The sequence below is a fragment of the Chiloscyllium plagiosum genome, unplaced genomic scaffold (genome assembly GCF_037043375.1).
Source record: "Chiloscyllium plagiosum isolate Xiang-an unplaced genomic scaffold, Cpla_swu_hap1 HiC_scaffold_3, whole genome shotgun sequence".
Taxonomy (NCBI): Eukaryota; Metazoa; Chordata; class Chondrichthyes; order Orectolobiformes; family Hemiscylliidae; genus Chiloscyllium; species Chiloscyllium plagiosum.
This window is the reverse complement of record NW_028270141.1, coordinates 109,483,735-109,506,784: the sequence shown is the minus strand read 5'-3', so window position 1 is coordinate 109,506,784 and position 23,050 is coordinate 109,483,735. Positions and strand designations below refer to the sequence as shown.

General features: G+C 46.4%; 1 long non-coding RNA gene and 1 pseudogene across 1 annotated transcript in view; both read left to right on the top strand.

Annotated features, from left to right (window-relative positions):
- The window catches only part of LOC148150640 (uncharacterized), a 134,592-nt gene that overhangs the window by 76,236 nt on the left and 35,306 nt on the right, over positions 1-23,050 (top strand). The window lies entirely within an intron of this gene.
- LOC148150641 (uncharacterized) overlaps positions 7,804-23,050 on the top strand; it is a 48,175-nt pseudogene continuing 32,928 nt past the window's right edge.

Sequence of the window (23,050 nt, the reverse complement as noted above, 5' to 3'; positions counted from 1 at the left end):
CTGACACAGTACAGCAGCGCTTAACAGGAGGCTCCACAGCACTGAGTATGTCACCTAGACAGGGAACGAAACGTCTGCAAACCAACTTCCCAGCTTGGCAAACATACCCACAACAACTGTAACCACCACCTGAGCTACAAATCTTTACACAAATCTTGTAAACTATTTGTCTCACTCTCATCTAGAAGAGTGGTATTAGTCTTCTAAGAAATCAGGAACTTACAACTGTCTCTCAGGACACTCCTTATTTTTCCTGGATCACAAAATATGGGACCAAGACAGATGGTTGGAGTTAGGCTCTACATCATCCATTATCTCATTGAATGGTGGAACAGGCCTATTCGTACATATTATGTTCCTGTCCTCTGCTTCTGAGTAAATTCACCTTCCGAGTTGATAGCTGCATCTAGACTGGCTGACTTGATGGGCTAAATGGCCTACTTCTCCTCCTACATCTGATGGCATTATAACCTTATGGAAATATTCTTCCTGGAATTGACAAATGGCATTGTTATCTTTAATAAATGCTGCCTACCTATTCAACCTGCTATTCAATGAAATCATGGCTGATCTGATAACCCTCAACTTCACTTTCCTGCTTTATTCCCTTCGGGGAGGTGATGACCTAGTGGTATTATCGCTAGAATGTTTATCCAGATACCCAGGTAATGTTTGACCTGGGTTTGAATCTAGCCATGGCAGATTTGAATTTGAATTCAATAAAAAATCTGGGATTAAGAGTCTAATGATGACCATAAATCCATTGTCAGTTGTTGGAAAAACCCATTTGATTCACTTATGTCCCTTAGAGGAAGCAAATCCTTACCTGGTCTGGCCTACACGTGACTCCAGACCCACAACAATCTGATTGACTCTTAACTGCCCTTTGGGCACTAAATGCTGTCCCAGCCAGCGATGCCCTCATCCCACGAATGGATTTTAAAAACCCTTGATTTCCCCGACTGATTAAAATCTGTCTATCTCAGTGTTGAGTATACTTAATGACTCAGCCGGAACAGCCTCTGTGGTATAGAGTTCCACAGATTCACTGCCCTCAGAGAGAAGAAATTCTTCCTAATTTCTGTCTTAAAAGGGTGACCTCTTTCTGTGAAATTATGCCCTTTGACACGAGACAAGATGAAACAACCTCTCTGCATCTCCCCTGTCATGCCTCTGAAAAATCTTTTATGTTTCAGTAAGATCTGTTCTCATTATTTTCAGCCCCCATGAGCAGTAGCCCAACCAATTCAACTGCTTCTCATAAAACAGTCCCTTCTTACCTGGGATCAGCCTCATGAACTTTCTCTGGATTGTCCTCAATATCTTTCCTTAGATAAGGACCCAAAATCATACATGATATTTCAGCTGTGGTCTAATTAGTCCATTGTACAGTTTTAGCAACAGTTCCCTGTTGCCATACTCCATTCCCTTTGAAATAAAGACTAACAGTCCATTTGCCTTCCCAAATAGCTGCTAAACCTCTTTGGGATTCATCCAACAACTTTTCAATCATCAATTCATAGTGGGAATTCTATTTTCCAGGCTATCGTCCCCCACTACCATTTGGTCAAATACATTGAACCTCCATCAATGGTAGAACTGCAAGAAATAATCAAATGGATGAATAATTTTAAAAATCCTGTGGCCCTTGTGATGTTAAAGCTGACGTTTAGAAAATTGCTTGGCTTTTGTTCCCATGAAATCTCTGTGCACTCATCCTGCAGATTTGACAAGACAGTGCATGTCCCTCCTTACTCTAGGAATGTGATAATTGTAACATATTCAAGAAGTGGTATAAATCATGCTGTGGAAACTATCAAATTATTCCTTGGTTCTCCAGAGCAGCGAAAATTGTGACACACGTTCCTCTGAATTGACTATCTCTTGTTGCTGAGGAAAACTTGCCAGTGACACTTTCAGACAAACCTCTGGCATTGTCTTCATTACCAGGTATATCTGAGGAATATGTCAAGAACTAAGTAAGAACTAATGTTTTACTGCAGTCATCAACCTGACTGAAGTATTTAGCTCTGTAAATTGTGAGGCTCTATGGTTTCTTCAGAGACTTGAATATCCGAGAAACTTCCTCACAATCCTGCATAGACATACATCACCTGCACTATGCATATTAATACAGTACTATTGCACATTCTGATCCAGTTTCACACTCCACTCTCAATGTCAACTCTGCATGCATGAGACTTGGCCTATCCTTAGAGTTAGGCAAAAGGAAGGACTGCAAGTGCAGAGTCAAGATTAGAGTGGTGCTGGAAAAGCACAGCAGGTCAGGCAGCATCTGAGGAGCAGAAAAATCAATGTCTCAGGCAAAAGCCCTTCATCGGGCAACTCTATATTTAGAGTTGCCAAACTAGAACTCATATGTCGACCCAGACCTGGTTAGCTAAATATTCCACCTCACATATGTGTTGAAGGAGAAACGCTGTAAAATATTAAACACTGAACATACCTTGAAAGCCAACTTTCTCAAAGTTGCCATTGATGAAGCGATTCAATACAGGATTAGTTGCATCAGCCTCTACTGACTACAACAGTGAGTGTTGGCAACAAAAACCTCCACAAGACAATAAAACTCCTCATGTGCGCTGAGCATTTGCCTTCACCACACTCCTGTTCTACAGTGAGACCTGGCCTGTTTATCAACTGAGAATATATGAGCACTTGAGAAATTCTGTCAGCAATGCCACCATAGTATTCTCTCAATTCAATGGGAAGACCATTACATAATTGCTTGTGTCCTCTTGAAGCTAGTTCAATAACATTCAGGCTCAAAGCCTGCAAAATCAATTATGTTGGACTGCACACCAAGCATGGATCGCTGAAAGAAAAATTCTTGCCAGGTCCTGTTCTCTCAACTTTTAAATGGCTATGATTTGGAGATGCCAGTGTTGGACTAGGGAGTACAAAGTTAAATATCACACAACACCAGCTTATAGTCCATTAGGTTTAATTGACAGCACACTAGCTTTCGGACCACTACCACCTGATGAAGGAGTGTTGCTCCGAAAGCTAGTGTGCTTCCAATTAAACCTATTGGACTATAACCTGGTGTTGTGTGATTTTTAACTTTAAATAGCTCGCTTTCCAAGGGAGGAGAAAGACATCACAACAAAGAAACTCTGAAGTTCCTCATGGAGCATGGCGACAATGATGTTAATGACTGAGAGGAGATGGCTAACAATTTTTTCAAGGAGTAACAATTTCTCCAGCAAGCTGCATCATGCTTCGAGTGCCAACACTTTACTGATGGGGCAGGGTGGCAGCAGAGAAGGGAAGAAAATGAATTGAATCCTGCACTCCAGACCCTATTCCCTTGTGGGACATCCTGCCCCATAAGCCCAAAGGTCTGTGGGTTGAGAATCATCCATTCAATCATGTGAATAGTCACGGCAGAAAGTCATGACCTTGAGTAGTTTTATTCTTCAAAAAAAGGACAACTAACAATGACAAGAGAAAACTAGGCAAAAAGTGGGTACTGCAGATGCTGGAGATTAGAATCAAGATTAGAGTAGTGCTGGAAAAGCACAGTAGGTCAGGCAGCATCTGAGGAGCAGGAAAATTGACATTTCAGGCAAAAGTCCTGATGAAGGGCTTTTGCCCGAAATGTTGATTTTCCTGCTCCTCGGATGCTGCCTGACCAGCTGTGCTTTTCCAGCACTACTCTAATCTTGAAAATGTGTTGCTGGAAAAGCGCAGCAGGTCAGGCAGCGTCAAAGGAGCAGGAGAATCGACATTTCTGGCATAAGCCCTTCTTCAGGAATGAGGAGGGTGTGCCAAGCAGGCTAAGATAAAAGGTAGGGAGGAGGGACTTGGGGGAGGGGCATTGGGAATACGATAGGTAGAAGGAGGTTAAGGTGAGGGTGATAGGCCGGAGAGGGGGTGGGGGCAGAGAGGTCGGGAAGAAGATTGCGTGTCAAGAAGGCGGTGCTGATTCTGAGGGTTGGGACTGAGCAAAGGTGGGGTGAGGGGAAATGAGAAAGCTGGAGAAATCTGCATTCATCCCTTGTGGTTGGAGGGTTCCTAGGCGGAAGATGAGGCGCTCTTCCTCCGGGCGTCGTGTTGCCATGGTCTGGCAATGGAGGAGGCCAAGGACCTGCATGTCTTGGCGGAGTGGGAGGGGGAGTTAAAGTGTTCAGCCGCGGGGCGGTTGGGTTGGTTGGTGCGGGTGTCCCAGAGGTGTTCTCTGAAATGTTCCGCAAGTAGGTGGCCTGTCTCCCCAATGTATAGGAGGCCACATCGGGTGCAGCGGATGCAGTAAATAATGTGTGTGGCGGTGCAGGTGAATTTGTGACGGATATGGAAAGATCTCTTGGGGCCTTGGAGGGAAGTGAGGGGGGAGGTGTGGGCACAAGTTTTGAATTTCTTGCGGTTGCAGGGGAAGGTGCCGGGAGTGGAGGTTGGGTTGGTGGGGGGGGTGTGGATCTGACGAGTGAGTCGCGGAGGGAGTGGTCTTTCCGCAATGCTGATAGAGGTGAGGAGGGAAATATATCCTTAGTGGTGGGGTCTGTTTGGAGGTGGCGGAAATGAAGAAGGATGATACGATGTATCTGGAGGTTGGTGGGGTGGTAGGTGAAGACCAGTGGGGTTCTGTCCTAGTGGCGATTGGAGGGGCGGGGTTCAAGGGCGGAGGAGCAGGAAGTGGAGGAAATGCGGTGGAGAGCATCGTCAACCACGTCTGAGGGGAAATTGTGGTCTTTGAAGAAGGAGGCCATCTGGGTTGTTCAGTATTGGAATTGGTCCTCCTGGGAGCAGATGCAGCGAAGGCGAAGGAATTGGGAATATGGGATGGCGTTTTTACTGGGGGCAGGGTGGGAGGAGGTATAATCTAGGTTGCTGTGGGAGTCAGTCGTTTTATAGTAAACATCCATGTTGAGTCGGTCATCCGAGATAGAAATGGAGAGGTCTAGGAAGGGGAGGGAGGAGTGTGAGACGGTCCAGGTAAATTTGAGGTCGGGGTGGAAGGTGTTAGTAAAGTTGATGAACTGTTCAACCTCCTCATGGGAGCACGAAGTAGCGCCGATTGATGTAGTGGAGGAAAAGGTGGGGAGTGGTGCCAGTGTAGCTGCAGAAGATGGACTATTCCACATATCCAACGAAGAGGCAGGCATAGCTGGGGCCCATGCGGGTGCCCATGGCTACTCCTTTGGTTTGGAGGAAGTGGGAGGATTGGAAAGGGAAGTTGTTCAGAGTGAGGACCATTTCAATCAGTCGAAGGAGGGTGTCAGTGGAAGGATACTGGTTGGTTCGGCGGGAAAGGAAGAAGCGGAGGGCTTTGAGGCCTTCATGATCGGGGATGGAGGTGTATAGGGACTGGATGTCCATGGTGAAGATAAGGTGTTGGGGGCCGGGGAAGTGAAAATCATGGAGGAGGTGGAGGGCATGGGTGGTCTCCCGAACATAGGTGGGGAGTTCTTGGACTAAGGGGGACAGGACCGTGTCGAGGTATGCAGAGATGGGTTTGGTGGGGCAGGAGCAGGCTGAGACAATGGGTCGGCCAGGGCAGTCAGGTTTGTGGATTTTGGGCAGGAGGTAGAAAGGGGCGGTGCGGGGTTGTGGGACTATGAAGTTGGAGGCGGTGGATGGGCGATCCCCTGAGGTGATGAGATTATGGATGGTCTGGGAGATGATGGTTTGGTGGTGGGAGGTGGGGTCATGGTCAAGGGGGCAGTAGGAGGAGGTGTCCGCGAGCTGGCGATTAGCTTCAGCGGTGTAAAGATTGGTGCGCCAAACAACCAGCACGCTTCCCTTGTCTGCCGGTTTGATGGTGAGGTTGGGGTTGGAGCAGAGGGAGTGGAGGGCTGTACGTTGCGAGGGTGAGAGGTTGGAGTGGGTGAGAGGGGTGGACAGGTTGAGGCGGTCAATGTCGCGGTGGCAGTTGGCTATGAAGAGATCGAGGGCAGGTAAAAGGCCAGCACGGGGTGTCCAGGTGGATGGGGTGTGTTGGAGCTGGGAGAAGGGGTCGTCAGAGGGTGTGTGGGAGTCCTGGTTGAAGAAGCAGGCGAGGAGGTGAAGCCGGCGGAAGAAATGCTCGATGTCTCGCCGCGTGTTGAACTAGTTAATCTGGGTGCGTAGGGGGATGAAGGTGAGGCCTCTGCTGAGGACTGATCTTTCATCCTCAGAGAGGGGGAGGTCTGGAGGGATGGTGAAAATATGGCAGGGCTGGGAGCTAGGATCTGGTGTGGGACTGGAGCTGGGAGTGGGGGCGGGGTTAGGTGCGGGAGTGGAGATCGGCATGGGGGCGGGGTTAGGTGTGGGGGCGGGGTTAGGCGTGGGGGCGGGGATCGGCGTGGGGGCAGGGATCGGCGTGGAGGTGGGGACACATGCGGCGTGGTCATTGTGCAGGCGAGTGACATCACTGGGGGTGGAAGGAGATGCGGCGACGGCAACTCCGGGGGCGGAAGTGGCTGCGGTGAATGCAGAAACGGTGTTGTTCCTGGTGGTTGTGGACCCCGCGGTGGCCGCGAATCTGTCGGTGATGGTCTTCCTGGCGATCGTGGAGGCGATTGTCTGGGCGGCGATCACGGAGGCTGCATGGTCGGTGGGGGCAGAAGTGATGTAATGGTTCACGGCGGCGGTTGCTGCAGCGGCCGCGTGGTTAATGGCGCCCGAGAGCTTCCAGAGGCCGATGGAACATTCTGGAACGGTTGAGGAATCCGGAATGTGGGGGTAAGTACATGAAAGCTTTTGGTACTTACTATCTTTAATTTCCGATATGGCTAGGAAGAACTGTTTGTTTAGTGTATGAATTCTTCCATGGATGAAGAACAGTCGAGGTCCTTTGCAGGTCTGTGAGAGTGTTGTCCTGAACTGGGGTAGGGCTGACTGCAGGGAATGTAGGTAGCGGCGCATGGCTGCAAGCGTGGAGCAGAGGATCCGGAGGGAGGTCTGTTGTTGGAGGCTTCGGATTTGTTGTATGTACTGGTTGTCCTGGTTGGGTCCACATTTTGTTGGTCTGAACGTAGTCCGGAGTCCGTGCGGGGTCAGTCGGTTCCGTAGACAGGTGCTGAGGAAGGAGATGTGGCTGTGGTAGTGAGTCTGTTTGAGGACGTGGCTGAAGAGCTTCAGGGCAGAGGAGATGACCTGGGGGGTGCAGTGAGAGAGGGACTCACTGAGATCCTTGTAGAGGGAGGAGGAGAGCTTCTTCAAGGAAGGCATCCTTGCAAGAGGATTTGCAGTACGGTAAAATCAACCAGGAGAAAGTGAGGACTGCAGATGCTGGAGATCAGAGCTTAAAAATGTGTTGCTGGAAAAGCGCAGCAGGTCAGGCACATCAAAGGAGCAGGAGAATCGACATTTCGGGCATAAGCCCTACTTCAAGAATGAGGAGGGTGTGCCAAGCAGGCTAAGATAAAAGTTAGGGAGGAGGGACTTGGGGGAGGGGCGTCCAGGCGTCGTGTTGCTATGGTCTGGTGATGGAGGAGGCCAAGGACCTGCATGTCCTTGGCGGAGTGGGAGGGGGAGTTAAAGTATTCAGCCACGGGGCAGTTGGATTGGTTGGTGCGGGTGTCCCAGAGGTGTTCTCTGAAACGTTCCGCAAGTAGGCGGCCTGTCTCCCCAATGTATAGGAGGCCACATCGGGTGCAGCGGTTGCAGTAAATGATGTGTGTAGAGGTGCAGGTGAATTTCTGACGGATATGGAAGGATCCCTTGGGGCCTTGGAGGGAAGTGAGGGGGGAGGTGTGGGCGCATGTTTTGCATTTCTTGCGGTTAGTGGAAGGTCTCCAGCATCTGCAGTCCTCACTTTCTCCTAGTTGATTTTAACCTACTGCAAATCCTCTTGCAAGGATGCCTTCCTTGAAGAAGCTCTCCTCCTCCCTCTACAAGGATCTCAGTGAGTCCCTCTCTCACTGCACCCCCCAGGTCATCTCCTCTGCCCTGAAGCTCTTCAGCCACGTCCTCAAACAGACTCACTACCACAGCCACATCTCCTTCCTCAGCACCTGTCTACGGAACCGACTGACCCCACACGGACTCCGGACTACGTTCAGACCAACAAAATGTGGACCCAACCAGGACAACCAGTACATACAACAAATCCGAAGCCTCCAACAACAGACCTCCGTCCGGATCCTCTGCTCCACGCTTGCAGCCATGCGCCGCTACCTACATTCCCTGCAGTCAGCCCTGCTCCAGCTCAGGACAACACTCTCACAGACCTGCAAAGGACCTCTACTGTTCTTCATCCACAGAAGAATTCATACACTAAACAAACAGTTCTTCCTAGCCATATCGGAAATTAAAGACAGTAAGTACCAAAAACTTTCATGTACTTACCCCCACATTCCGGATTCCACAACCGTTCCAGAATGTTCCATCGGCCTCTGGAAGCTCTCGGGCGCCATTAACCACGCGGCCGCTGCAGCAACCGCCGCCGTGAACCATTACATCACTTCTGCCCCCACCGACCATGCAGCCTCCGTGATCGCCGCCCAGACAATCGCCTCCACGGTCGCCAGGAAGACCATCACCGACAGATTCGCGGTCACCGCGGGGTCCACAACCACCAGGAACAACACCGTTTCTGCATTCGCCGCAGCCACTTCCGCCCCCGGAGTTGCCGTCGCCGCATCTACTTCCACCCCCAGTGATGTCACTCGCCTGCACAACGACCACGCCGTATGTGTGTCCGCCCCCACGCAGATTTCCCACCCCCCCCGCCGATCTCCGCCCCTGCACCTAACCCCGCCCCCACTCCCAGCTCCAGCCCCACACCAGGTCCTAGCTCCCAGCCCTGCCGTGTTTTCCCCATCCCTCCAGACCTCCCCCTCTCTGAGGATGAAAGATCAGTCCTCAGCAGAGGCCTCACCTTCATCCCCTACGCACCCGGATCAACGAATTCAACACGCGGCGAGACATCGAGCATTTCTTCCGCTGCCTTTGCGCCTACGTCTTCAACCAGGACTCTCGCCCACCCTCTGACAACCCCTTCTCCCAGCTCCAACACACCCCATGCTGGCCTTTTACTCACCCTCGATCTCTTCATAGCCAACTGCTGCCGCGACATTAACCGCCTCAAACTGTCCACCCCTCTCACCCACTCCAACCTCTCACCCTCGCAACGTGCAGCCCTCCACTCCCTCCGCTCCAACCCCAACGTCACCATCAAACCGGCAGACAAGGGAGGCGCGGTGATAGTTTGGCGCACCGATCTTTATATTGCTGAGGCTAAACGCCAGCTCGCGGACACCACCTCCTACTGCCCCCTTGACCATGACCCCACCTCCCACCACCAAATCATCATCTCCCAGACCATCCATAACCTCATCACCTCAGGGGATCTCCCATCCACTGCCTCCAACTTCATAGTCCCACTGCCCGTTTCTACCTCCTGCCCAAAATCCACAAACATGACTGCCCCAGCCGACCCATTGTCTCAGCCTGCTCCTGCCCCACCGAACTAATTTCTGCATACCTTGACACGGTCCTGTCCCCCTTAGTCTAAGAACTCCCCACCTATGTTCGGGACACCACCCACGCCCTCCAACTCCTCCATGATTTTTGCTTCCCCTGCCCCAACGCCTTATCTTCATCATGGACATCCAGTACCTATACACCTCCATCTCCCATCACGAATGCTTCAAAGCCCTCCACTTCTTCCTTTCCCGCCGAACCAACCAGTACCCTTCCACTGACACCCTCCTTCGACTGACTGAACTGGTCCTCACTCTGAACAACTTCTCTTTCCAATCCTCCCACTTCCTCCAAACCAAAGGAGTTGACATGGGCACCCGCATGGGCTCCAGCTGTGCCTGCCTCTTCGTTGGATATGTGGAACAGTCCATCTTCCACAGCTACACTGACACCACCCCCCACCTTTTCCTCCACTACATCGATGACTGTATCGGCGCTACTTCGTGCTCCCATGAGGAGGTTGAACAGTTCATCCACTTTACTAACACCTTCCACCCCAACCTCAAATTTACCTGGACTGTCTCAGACTCCTCCCTCCCCTTCCTAGACCTCTCCATTTCTATCTCGGACAACCGACTCAACATGGACGTTTACTATAAAACGACTGACTCCCACAGCTACCTAGATTACACCTCCTCCCACCCTGCCCCCAGTAAAAACGCCATCCCATATTCCCAATTCCTTCGCCTTTGCAGCATCTGCTCCCAGGAGGACCAATTCCAATCCCGAACAACCCAGATGGCCTCCTTCTTCAAAGACCGTAATTTCCCCTCAGACATGGTTGCCGATGCTCTCCACCGCATCTCCTCCACTTCCCGCTCCTTCCTTGAACCCCGCCCCTCCAATCGCCACCAGGACAGAACCCCACTGGTCCTCACCTACCACCCCACCAACCTCCAGATACATCGTATCATCCTTCTTCATTTCCGCCACCTCCAAACAGACCCCACCACTAAGGATATATTTCCCTCCTCACCTCTATCAGCATTGCGGAAAGACCACTTCCTCCGCGACTCACTCGTCAGATCCACACCCCCCCACCAACCCAACCTCCACTCCCGGCACCTTCCCCTGCAACCGCAAGAAATTCAAAACATGCGCCCACACCTCCCCCCTCACTTCCCTCCAAGGACCCAAGGGATCCTTCCATATCCTTCAGAAATTCACCTGCACCTCCACACATATCATTTACTGCATCTGCTGCACCCGATGTGGCCTCCTATACATTGGGGAGACAGGCCACCTACTTGCGGAATGTTTCAGAGAACACCTCTGGGACACCCGCACCAACCAACCCAACTGCCCCGTGGCTGAACACTTTAACTCCCCCTCCCACTCCACCAAGGACATGCAGGTCCTTGGCCTCCTCCATGGCCAGACCATGGCAACACGATGCCTGGAGGAAGAGCGCCTCATCCTCTGCCTAGGAACCCTCCAACCACAAGGGATAAATGCAGATTTCTCCAGCTTCCGCATTTCCCCTCCCCCCACCTTATCTCAGTCCCAACCCTCAGACAGCACCGCCTTCCTGACCTGCAATCTTCTTCCCGACCTCCCTGCCCCCACCCCCTCTCCAGCCTATCATCCTCACCTTAACCTCCTTCCACCTATCGTATTCCCAACGCCCCTCCCCCCTATCTTTTATCTTAGCCTGCTTGGCACACCCTCCTCATTCCTGAAGAAGGGCTTATGCCTGAAACGTCGATTCTCCTGCACCTTTGATGCTGCCTGACCTGCTGCGCTTTTCCAGCAACACATTTTTAAGCTCTGATCTCCAGCATCTGCAGTCCTCACTTTCTCCTACTCTTATCTTGGTCAAGGATAAGCTTAATAATTCTAAAATTATTTTTTAAAGAAACTAAATGAATCTCACTAGTAAAAGTGTCAATGTTCTTTTTAATGTGGGAAGATTTAAGGAATACAGGTTGCTATCGCTCACATTTATCATATTGATTTTTGGGTACCAATCACTGGTGGTTTGTGGTTGGGGTGATTTATTTTAAACCTTAAGGTTCACTGCTCCACAATGTGTGATGTGTGATATCTGGTTGGGTGGAGCTTTTGCAACTTCAATGTGGAACTTTTTCAAGGAACAGATACGACGTGTCCTTGATATGTATGTACAGGTCAGGCAGGAAAGAAATGGTCGTGTGAGGGAACCTTGGTTGACGAGGGAGGTTGAATGTCTTGTAAAGAGGAAGAAGGAGGCTTACATAAGGTTGAGGAAACAGGGTTCAGACAGAGCAGTGGAGGGATACAGGATAGCCAGAAGGGACCTGAAGGAAGGGATTAGGAGAGCCAAGAGAGGGCATGAAAAATCTCTGGCGGATAAGATCAAGGATAACCCAAAGGCATTTTATGCGTATGTGAGAAACATGAGAATGACGAGAACGAGGGTAGGTCCAATCAAGGACAGTAGTGGGAGACTGTGTATTGAGTCGGAAGAGATAGGAGAGGTCTTGAATGAGTACTTTTCTTCAGTATTTACGAATGAGAGGAACCGTATTGTTGAAGAGGAGAGTGTGAAACGGACTGGTAAGCTAGAGGAGATACATGTTAGGAAGGAAGATGTGTTGGACATTTTGAACAACTTGAGGATAGACAAGTCCCCCGGGCCTAATGGGATATATCCTAGGATTATGTGGGAAGCAAGAGAGGAAATTGCAGTACCGTTGGCAATGATCTTTTCATCTTCACTGTCAACGGGGGTGGTACCAGGGGACTGGAGAGTGGCGAATGTTGTGCCCCTGTTCAAAAAAGGGAATAGGGATAACCCCGGGAATTACAGGCCAGTTAATCTTACTTCGGTGGTAGGTAAAGTAATGGAAAGGGTACTGAGGGATAGGATTTATGAGTATCTGGAAAGGCACTGCTTGATTAGGGACAGCCAGCACGGATTTGTGAAGGGTAGGTCTTGCCTTACAAGTCTGATTGAATTCTTTGAGGAGGTGACCAAGCATGTGGATGAGGTAGAGCAGTGGATGTAGTATACATGGATTTTAGTAAGGCATTTGATAAGGTTCCCCATGGTAGGTTTATGCGGAACGTCAGGAGGCATGGGATAGAGGGAAATTTGGCCAATTGGATAGAAAACTGGCTAACCGGTCGAAGTCAGAGAGTGGTGGTAGATGGTAAATATTCAGCTGGAGCCCAGTTACAAGTGGAGTTCCGCAGGGATCAGTTCTGGGTCCTTTGCTGTTCGTAATTTTTATTAATGACTTGGATGAGGGAGTCGAAGGGTGGGTCAGTAAATTTGCAGATGATACGAAGATTGGTGGAGTTGTGGATAGTGAGGAGGGCTCTTGTTGGCTGCAAAGGGACTTGGATATGATGCAGAGCTGGGCTGAGGAGTGGCAGATGGAGTTCAACCCTGCCAAGTGTGAGGTTGTCCATTTTGGAAAGACAAATAAGAATGCGGAATACAGGGTTAATGGTAGGGTTCTTAGTCAGGTGGAGGAACAGAGGGATCTTGGGGTCTATGTTCATAAGTCTTTGAAAGTTGCCACTCAGGTGGATAGAGCTTGTAAGAAGGCCTATGGAGTATTAGCGTTCATTAGCAGAGGGATTGAATTCAAGAGTCGTGAAGTGATGTTGCAACTGTACAGGACTTTGGTTAGGCCACATTTGGAGTACTGTGTGCAGTTCTGGTCGCCTCACTTTAGGAAAGATGTGGAAGCTTTGGAGAGGGTGCAGAGAAGATTTACCAGGATGTTGCCTGGAATGGAGAATAGGTCGTACAAGGATAGGTTGAGAGTGCTAGGGCTTTTCTCATTGGAACGGCGAAGGATGAGGGGTGACTTGATAGAGGTTTATAAGATGATCAGAGGAATAGATAGAGTAGACAGTCAGAAACTTTTTCCCCGGGTACAACAGAGTGTTACAAGGGGACATAAATTTAGGTGAAGGGTGGAAGGTATAGGGGAGATGTCAGGGGTGGGTTCTTTACCCAGAGAGTGGTGGGGGCATGGAATGTGCTGCCTGTGGGAGTGGTAGAGTCAGAATCTTTGGTGACCTTTAAGCGGCAATTGGATAGGTACATGGATGGGTGCTTAAGCTAGGACAAATGTTCGGCACAACATCGTGGGCCGAAGGGCCTGTTCTGTGCTGTATTGTTCTATGTTCTATGTTCAACCTGAACTCTTCCAATATGCAACCGAAAGCTGTTTCATTGTAAGCAGCAATGGATGGTGGGTGGAATGCACTGTCCCTGCCTGTTTCAAGAGGGCCAATATCATCCCTGTGCCTAAGAAGGCTCATGCATTATGTCTCAATGACTACCGCCCAGTGGCCCTAACTTTGGTGGTCATGCTTTGAAAGGCTGGTCATGGCATTAATCAATTGCAGCCTCCCTACTACTCTTGACCCACTCCAATTTGCCTATCGGACCAACAGATCCATGTAAGATGCCATATCACTTGCCCTTCACTCCTCCCTAGAACACCTTGACACCAAGAAGAGCTATGTAAGAATCCTACTCATTGACAACAGTTCAGCCTTCAACACTATTATCCCCTCGAGACTGATTACTAAACTTAGTGATCTCGGACTAAGACACACTCTCTGCAACTGGATCCTCAGTTTCCTGACTCACAGGCCACAATTAGTGAAGACTGGGGACAATATTTCATCCTCACTAACACTCAACAATGGAACCCCCTACTGTACTCACTGTATACCCATGAATATGTTGCCAAATACCAGACTAATGCCATTTACAAGTTCGCTAATGAAATCACCATAGTCGGTCGAATCTCAGATGGCGACGAAACAGACTACAGAAGGGAGGTGGAAGACCTGAAAAAATGGTGCACTGAGAACAACCCAGCTCTCAATGCCGGCAAAACCGAGGAACTCATTATTGACTTTCGCGGGATGTTACTCATGCCCCCCTACACATTAACAGCACAGAGGTGGAATGAGTGGAGAGTGTCAAGATCCTGGAAGTCGGAATGGGACTATTTGGCGCGACCCTTTTGGCGCCGATCATTTGGCCCTGCCGTTTTGGCTCTAAACTGTTTTGGCGCTCATTACTTTGGCACTGAGCTGTTTTGGCGTCAATATATATAGATAACCATCGTGAAAGAAAATTGTATTACAGCTTTCCAATATGAAGACAGAAGGGCTTAAATATCATCAAGGCAGTAGATGACTATTAACAATTGTTAAATGAGAAAATGATTACAAAACGAGATTTGAATCTACAGCGGGTCATTACAGCTTTGACTATCAACTCTTGCTAGTTGAGAAAATTATATCAGGTCGTTAGTCATCCTCTCTTCTTTAACCAAATAAGACTTTTTTTTATTCTGAATTGACGACAAAACAGCTCAGCGCCAAAGTAATGAGCGCCAAAACAGTTTAGAGCCAAAACGGCGGGACCAAATGATCGGCGCCAAAAGAGCGGTGCCAAAACATACCCGACCCCTGGGAGTGGTCATCCACAACAAGCTTTCTTGGACTCTTCATGTAGATGCAGTGGTTACAAAGGCCCAACACATCTCTTCTGCCTCAGCCAGCTGAGGAAATTTGGCATGATGGCGAATACCCTTGCCAACTTTTATAGGTGCGCCATCGAGAGCATTCTGTCTGGATGTATCTCTACCTGGTATGGCAACTGTACCATTCAAGATCGGAGATGGCTACAGAGAGTGGTGAACACGGCCCAGACAATCACAAAGGCCAACCTCCCATCTATAGAATCCATTTACCAGGCCCATTGTCAAGGAAAGGCCACCAACATTCTCAAAGATGCATCCCACCCTGACAATGTTTTTCTACAACTTCTAACATCGGGGAGAAGGTACAGAAGCCTGAATACATGCACCAGTCAGTTTCAAAACAGTCTCTACCCTATTGTTGTTCGAATACTGAATGGGCTTAAAAACTCTTATCATTCGCTGGTACCTGTGCTTTTGTTTTTGCCGCTGTTTATCTATTATTTATTTATCTATGCTACTTAACTCTGTGATCTGCCTGTATTGCTCGCAAGACAATGCTTTTCACTGTACCTTGGTACACATGACAATAAATTCAATTCAATTCAAAACATAAGCTTAAAAATCACAAGGAGTTCTAGTTAGGGCACTAAAATCTGCAAGTTAATTTTTAAATCATCTTTGGAAGTGAAAATATCTATAGAATATTAATGACATTTAAAGAATAATTATTAAAATTAGGTCCATTGTAATAGTTTATTTTATTTTTATGTTTATTCTTGCATCACATAGGCAGTGAACAACAATGACAGAACCTACAGAGGGAGATCTCGAGCTCTTTTGATAAAAATGGCGACTCTTAATTTCATCCTTTTTTTTCACTGGATCACTCATCACTGAAAGTTTTCTGCATTTTTAAATCAGGACTAAATTCTGTGTTCAGATTTTGGCTCTGGTTGTAGTGTTATTTTTAGCAACCCACAACAATTAGTGAATAATTTAGTTTTTATGTGATAGATAGAGCTTCTTTTTGATCAGCCTGTTCAGACTTGTTATGATACACCCTCTGTGGCCATCATGTCCTGGGGTGAGACTTGAACAGAGAACGTCTGAACTGGAATTGGAGATACTATCACAGCACCACAAAACCCTACCTGTTTACTGAACCTACTGGTGTTTGCAAGCATCTCCCATCCAAGTGGTGACCAGACTTGTGTCTGGTTGACTACCAAGTTCAAATAAGATTGATCATTTTCAGACCAGCACAAACATAGGTGGAAGCTTTATTTATTGACAGCTAATTGAGCTAATAGAATAGGAAAAAAGGGTTGATCAAGCCAGAAGTCAACAAATTATGGAAGTGATTTTTTTGTAGTTTCACAAGAAATACTTTGCCATTTAATTCCTTTGAATGTGTTTCAGACATCCAAAGAGCAAACCATCTGAAATATAGTTTAATTTAACAGGGGCAATAAATAAGCCATTAACTTTATTCATGACCTTAACAAGAAATGAAAGCAACAGCAACAATTTCAGCCCTGTTTTTTCACAAAAGCTCTAGAAATGCCAGTGTGCGTTCAAATGGTAGAAACACAGCAAAGCAACTCTCAGCTTCTTTCCTCTGAACCTTGTGTTTGGAAGATGGCTATTCCTCTTAGCTATGTATCAGAAAAAATAATCACCATGTTCTATTTGAGAATTTGGAGCCTGGTTCTTTGTAACCTGAATTGTCAAACATTGAGAAATATATATTTAATTTTGGAAGGTGAGTAGATGCTCTTTTCTTTTCCAAAGGCCATCTTTCCTTAAACTGCCCTTGTGGACAAAATCAAATGTAAAACGTACTGATCAATTTGGATAGTATGAGCTACAACGGATGAAAACTGGAATCCGAAAGCCTCATTAACGGTCCACTTTGCTCTTTGAACCTCCAACAACACTGAACAATCTCAGCACCATCCAAGGTGAGGCCACCCACTTGACTCGCATTCCATCCACAAGCTGTAATGTTTACTCCCTTTAAAATCACCAACATAACAGCAGTGTGTATCATCTAAAAGGAACACCAAGACTCCTATGACAGCATCTACCAAACTTGAAACCTCTATCACCTAGTACAGTGACAGCAGTATGGAAGCCTGCAAGATTCCCTCCAAATCACACAGCACCCTGACTTTGGAGTATACCACAACTGCTTCATTGTTACTGCGTCAAAATGCTGGACCTGCCTTCCTAAAATCACTATAGGTGTACCTACCAATTATAGACTGCAGCAGTTTAAGAAGATAACTCACCATCTTCTTCACAAGAATAATGAATAATAAATGCTGGCCCAGTCGTTGACTGTTCCATAAACAAGAATTAGAAAAAGCTGCGTAATCACAGGTTTGTTTCTTGTAATTGTCAATGTTATATTCTGACAAAGCAGTGCTATTTGATCTCAAAAAGTATCTCCTATTTAGCAATAAGAATTCCTTCTTTCTACCTTTAAGACACACTGGAAACTGAAACAGAGACCATTTGTTTCAATTCTGCTTCAATACTGGATCACAGAATTACCCCAATTGCCCTAAAGGTAGTGGTGAGAAATCTTCAAACATGAGAAGATATAGAAATATAGATGGTGCTTTCAACTTATAACATTACTGCCAACATTTTGGTGTAACCTTTCATAGGAATTGTAAAACTAGGAAATGCGTCTTTGACTGAGATTTCTGAACCTGTATAATTCAATCAAATGGTAAATCTATAACTTAGAGCTACATCAGACAGTTTTTGACTAAGCGCATGTTGCATTGAGTTTTACCAGAGGAACTCTCACAGTGAGGCACTGTATCTCATGAAATCACCTCATTAAGTACGTAGCTATTGTGTGCCTGACATCCAATTCTATCCCCATTTTACCATGTGCTGTTACTTGCCAGCTTTCTGCTGGAAGACTAACATCCATTGTGCCAGCACCCTCTTTAAAAAGCTGTTGTGCACCCAGACGAGTGCTGTCTTTCTGGTACTGCACAGTTCTTGACATTTGCCCTGGGTAGGGATAAATTGACACATGGCTTTGCGGGCAGGGTATTGGTAGTCCTGCCGGATGGGATGGTGCAGATGAGGAGCTTTCTGTTCCCCCAGGACTAGCAGTGGAAGCCACAACACCAGACCTTGCCATCATAGCAAGAAACTCATCACGCTGTTCAACAAAAGCAGAAAAGGTGGAGCAAGATGTTCCAGATGTTGGGATAGGACTCAATGGACCTCTTGTCCGATCCAGCCATAAATCTCGCCATCACCAATGTTGCTCAAACTCCTCTAAGTTTCCACCTTTTGAAGTTTCTTGGATAGATCATCGAGTAATTACTCCAGAAAAAGGGGCCATTTGATCCACTGAGTCTATACCTAAACATTATTGACTGAATCATTGTTTTATTCAACAAATCACTCATTGCATTGTGTGCTGTTGTTCAATAATAGCTCGAGAAACACAGAGCAATTTCATTTTTAACACTGCAAACTCTGCACATTGCAGATTATTTTCAACAACCTTGTGTGCTCATTTCAATGGGCAACCATTTTCAATAGGGACAGATCAATTAAATGTTTGATCTGAAGCCTTTGACTTTCAGAATCCATTAATAGAATGTAAAACTTAATTGCAGAATTTTCTGCCTGCCAGTCTGCCTCTATCTTATTTCTATCTTTATTTCTTTATTCTTCTCAAGCCCTCCTGCTCTTGCAACCTCCTGCTCACCATCTATTTTTTATTCTTTTTTATCGGGTGTTGTTGGCTGGGCCAGCATTCATTGCCCATCTCTAGTTGCCCTCGAGACGGTGGTGGTGAGCTGCTTTCTTGAACTGTTGCAGTCCACTTGCTGTAGATTGACTCACAATGTCATGAGGGAGGGAATTCCAGGATTTGACCCAGCAACAGTGAAGTAACAGTGATTTCCAAGTCAGGACAGTGAGTGGTTTGGAGCAGAACTTGCGGGCTTTGGTGGTGTTCCCATGTATTCCTTTCTGGATGAAAGTGGTGGTAGGCTTAGAAGATGCTGCTAAGGATCTTGAGGGAATTTCTGCAGTGAATCTGGTAGATCATATACATTGCTGTTGCTGTGTATCAGTGGTGACTGGAGTGAATGCTTGTGGATGTGATGTCAACCAATCATCCTAAGCTACCTTCACTGGTTCTGTAAGTTTGCTTTCATTTGTAATTCTTGTGTATGTCACTTCTCTAAGCAATTGCTCAATGAGAGACCTACAGAGTCAAATACATTTCTAACTGATGACACTGTGTCAATGTGACAGGCTTTTTCTAAGGTTTCACTTCACTGCTATGTTTTCCATTTTTACAATAGGATTTAGCCAGATGAAGGCCAGATCTTTCTATCTCAAGTGTAACTCAAACTGTAGTGTGATTAATGTATTTGTCAAATGTAAAAATATTTACTTCTCTTTATCTTTGGAAAGTATGTTCTATGACAATGACTGTAGCTGCAACATGCTAGGCAGATCTTTTTATTCACTGATTACTATTTTTGCTTCATCTAGTGGAAGCAGGCTATTGAATTCAAAGAGCTTTATTTGCATATGGAAAGCAAATGCCTGTTAAATAGGACAGTGCTGAAGCTCTTCTGACTTTACTGCGAAAATAATAATAAATAGAACCTGACTGAGTCACAATTTTACTGGGAACTTTGTATTAAAAGCATTGATCTCAATCCCCTTCCACACATATTCTGGAAAAAAAACTGATTCATAGATTCATACAGTGCAGAAAAGGCCCTTTGGCCCATCAAGATTGTATTGATGCAGCACATCACGGTGGGAAACATGATGGCTGAGCCCCCTTAATCACAGGAGAGTCTTCACATTGAATTTATGGAGTCTGCGTGGTTGGTTGTGTGGCATGAAGGTTGACTTAATACAGTGGGCTGTGAATGTTGAGTTTGTTGTGAGGGTGGGTTGAGATGCAGAAATAAAGTCAGCAGCCTGTTTGTGTTAGGGTGCATAGTGGGTAATGCTCTTGCAAGCCAGGAATACTCACTAGTATAAAACCTTTATTAATTATGTTTGACCTTCAAGGTAAAGTACAAGATTCTTGTATCACTCTGTTCACAATAGTTTAATGATGGTGCACAATCCGGTTGGCTTTGTGCAGATCACAGGTTTCACGCTGATTTCTACGGATCTAAGAAGGCTATTGGAGAATGGATTCTTGTGTGAAGGTCTGAAACTGGCAAGGGTGAGTCAATGGTGAGGGGCTTTTGGTGTAGGGTGGAGGATTGGAAGAGATATTTAAAGGAGGTCAGAGGTACATTGGGAGGCACGAAGGAATGAAGTGGAAAGGGCCTGAGACAGTGGTTAAGTGGGATTAATCAGTCAAGGAAATGAAGAGCCTAAAAGGCGTGTCAGTACTATTTGAAAGTATGCCTATTTCAGGGTGTTGATTGGCAGAGTCCCTACATGGTTTTGGGTTCGGCTACAGTGTTTCAATTAGCTTTCACTGAGAGTGATCTTTGACAATGTTGTTTATAATGGCCAGAAGGGAGGCTCACTGAACCAGCAAGTTCAGCCATTCCTACAATGTGTGAACACTAACATGAACAGTCAACCATGAGATGTGCGAGTACATTGTGCTCTCTCAGCCAGTCTCAGCAAATAACAATGATGCATGTGAATAAAGTAAAACTGAAGTAATGTGAAATATTTACAAAGCGAATGTAATTTAGTAAAAAAGGCTTTTGTGCTGTTAAGTCTTACATTAATAGCAATGTAGTAGGGCAGAAAGGTTGTGGCTGTGATGCCGACATTCCAGGTTTGGACAAGAGGCTCTTTAATAGGAAATACATCAATGCGGCACCTATCAGCTGCTGGTGGATTCTCCAGCTAGTGGACATGATTCCCATCATCCGAGCTAATGTACCTGGTCTTATGTACCTGGTTCAGCAAAGAAAAACCTCCCAGATGCCTGAAACAGAATTGGAGAATACAAAAATGCATGACAATTCAGTTAGGAGTTAAAAAGGAAACATTAAAAATTTACAGACGTAGTAAAGGAAGCAAAGTTTTGTGAAAAACATGCCTGCAACCAAATGAAAGTAATAGTTTGTGACATTCTACACCTGTGATATGATGTTACTTGACAATTTCAAATTGCATCATCTGAACAACTTGATCTGTGAAATGCAAGTATGAGCTAGAGTCTTATCTCAGTAAATTTTCAGGAAGATAATCAGATGAAGAGAGGGCTTTGATGGTAATTGGGTTAATTTGTGGAATGTTTGGTAAAAATGAGTGCTTATATTTGACAGAAGATCATAATTTACTTGCTCTCCTAAATTTAAAAAAAATTGTGATGCACTTATAGCTGGGCGAGCACACTGAAATGCAGCCTTGCTATTCCCAGATTCATACTATAATTAATGATTTTATAAAATGATTTTATATGGGCCAGCGACCATAATTCTATTAGATTTTAAATGGTGATGGAAAAGGATAAACCAGATCTAAAAGTTGAAGTTCTAAATTGGAGAAAAGCCAATTTTGACGGTATTAGGTGAGAACTTTAAAAAGCTGATTGGGGACAGATGTTCACAGGTAAAGGGATGGCTATAAAATGGGAAGTTTTTAGAAATGAGATAACGAGAATCCAGAGAAAGTATATTCCTGTCAGGGTGAAAGGAAAGGCTGGTAGGTATAGGGAATGCTGGATGACTAAAGAAATTGAGGGTTTGGTTAAGAAAAAGAAGGAAGCATATGTAAGATATAGACAGGATAGATCGAGTGAATCCTGAGAAGAGTATAAAGATAATGGGAGTATACTCAAGAGGAAAATCAGGAGAGGAAAAAGGGGACATGAAATAGCTTTGGCAAATCGAATTAAGGAGATCCAAAGGGTTTTTACAAATACATTAAGGACAAAAGGGTAACTAGGGAGAGAATAGGGCCCCTCAATGATCAGGAGAAAGTGAGGTCTGCAGATGCTGGAGATCAGAGCTGGAAATGTGTTGCTGGAAAAGCGCAGCAGGTCAGGCAGCATCCAGGGAACAGGAGAATCGACGTTTCGGGCATAAGCCCTTCTTCAGGAATGGCTTCTTCAGGAATTCCTGAAGAAGGGCTTATGCCCGAAACGTCGATTCTCCTGTTCCCTGGATGCTGCCTGACCTGCTGCGCTTTTCCAGCAACACATTTCCAGCCCCTCAATGATCAGCAAAGCAGCCTTTGTGTGGAGCCGCAGAAAATGGGGGAGATACTAAATGAGTATTTTGCATCAGTATTTACTGTGGAAATGGATATGCAAGATATAGAAAGTAGCGAAATAGATGGTGATACCTTGCAAAATGTCCATATTACAGAGGAAGAAGTGCTGGATGTCTTGAAATGGGTAAAGATGGATAAATCCCCAGGGCCTGATCAGGTGTACCCTAGAACTCTGTGGGAAGCTACAGAAGTGACTGCTGGGTCTCTTGCTGAGATATTTGTATCATCGATAGTCACAGGTGAGGTGCCGGAAGATTGGAGGTTGGCTAACGTGGTGCCACTCTTTAAGAAGGGTAGTAAGGACAAGCCAGGGAACTAAAGACCAGTGAGCCTATGATGGACAAATTGTTGGAGGGAATCCTGAGGGACAGGATGTACATGTATTTGGAAAGGCAAGGACTGATTAGGGATAGTCAACATGGCTTTGTGCATGGGAAATCATGTCTCACACACTTGATTGAGTTTTTTGAAGAAGTAACAAAGAGGATTGATGAGGGCAGAGCGGTAATGTGATCTAAGTTGACTTCAGTAAGGCGTTCGACAAGGTTCCCCATGGGAGACTGGTTAGCAAGGTTAGATCTCACGGAATACAGTGAGAACTTGCCATTTGGATACAGAACTGGCTCAAAGGTAGAAGACAGAGGGTGGTGCTGGAGAGTTGTTTTCCAGACTGGAGGCCTGTGACCAGTGGAGTACCCCAAGCTTCGGTGCTGAGTCCACTACTTTTTGTCATTTACATAAATGATTTGGATGCGAGCATAAGAGGTCCAGTTAGTAAGTTTGGAGATGACACCAAAATTGAAGGTGTAGTGGACACCGAAGAAGGTTACCTCAGATTACAAAGGGTCTTGACCAGATGGGCCAATGGGCCAAGAAGTGGCAGATGGAGTTTAATTCAAATAAATGTGAGGAGCTGCATTTTGGGAAAGCAA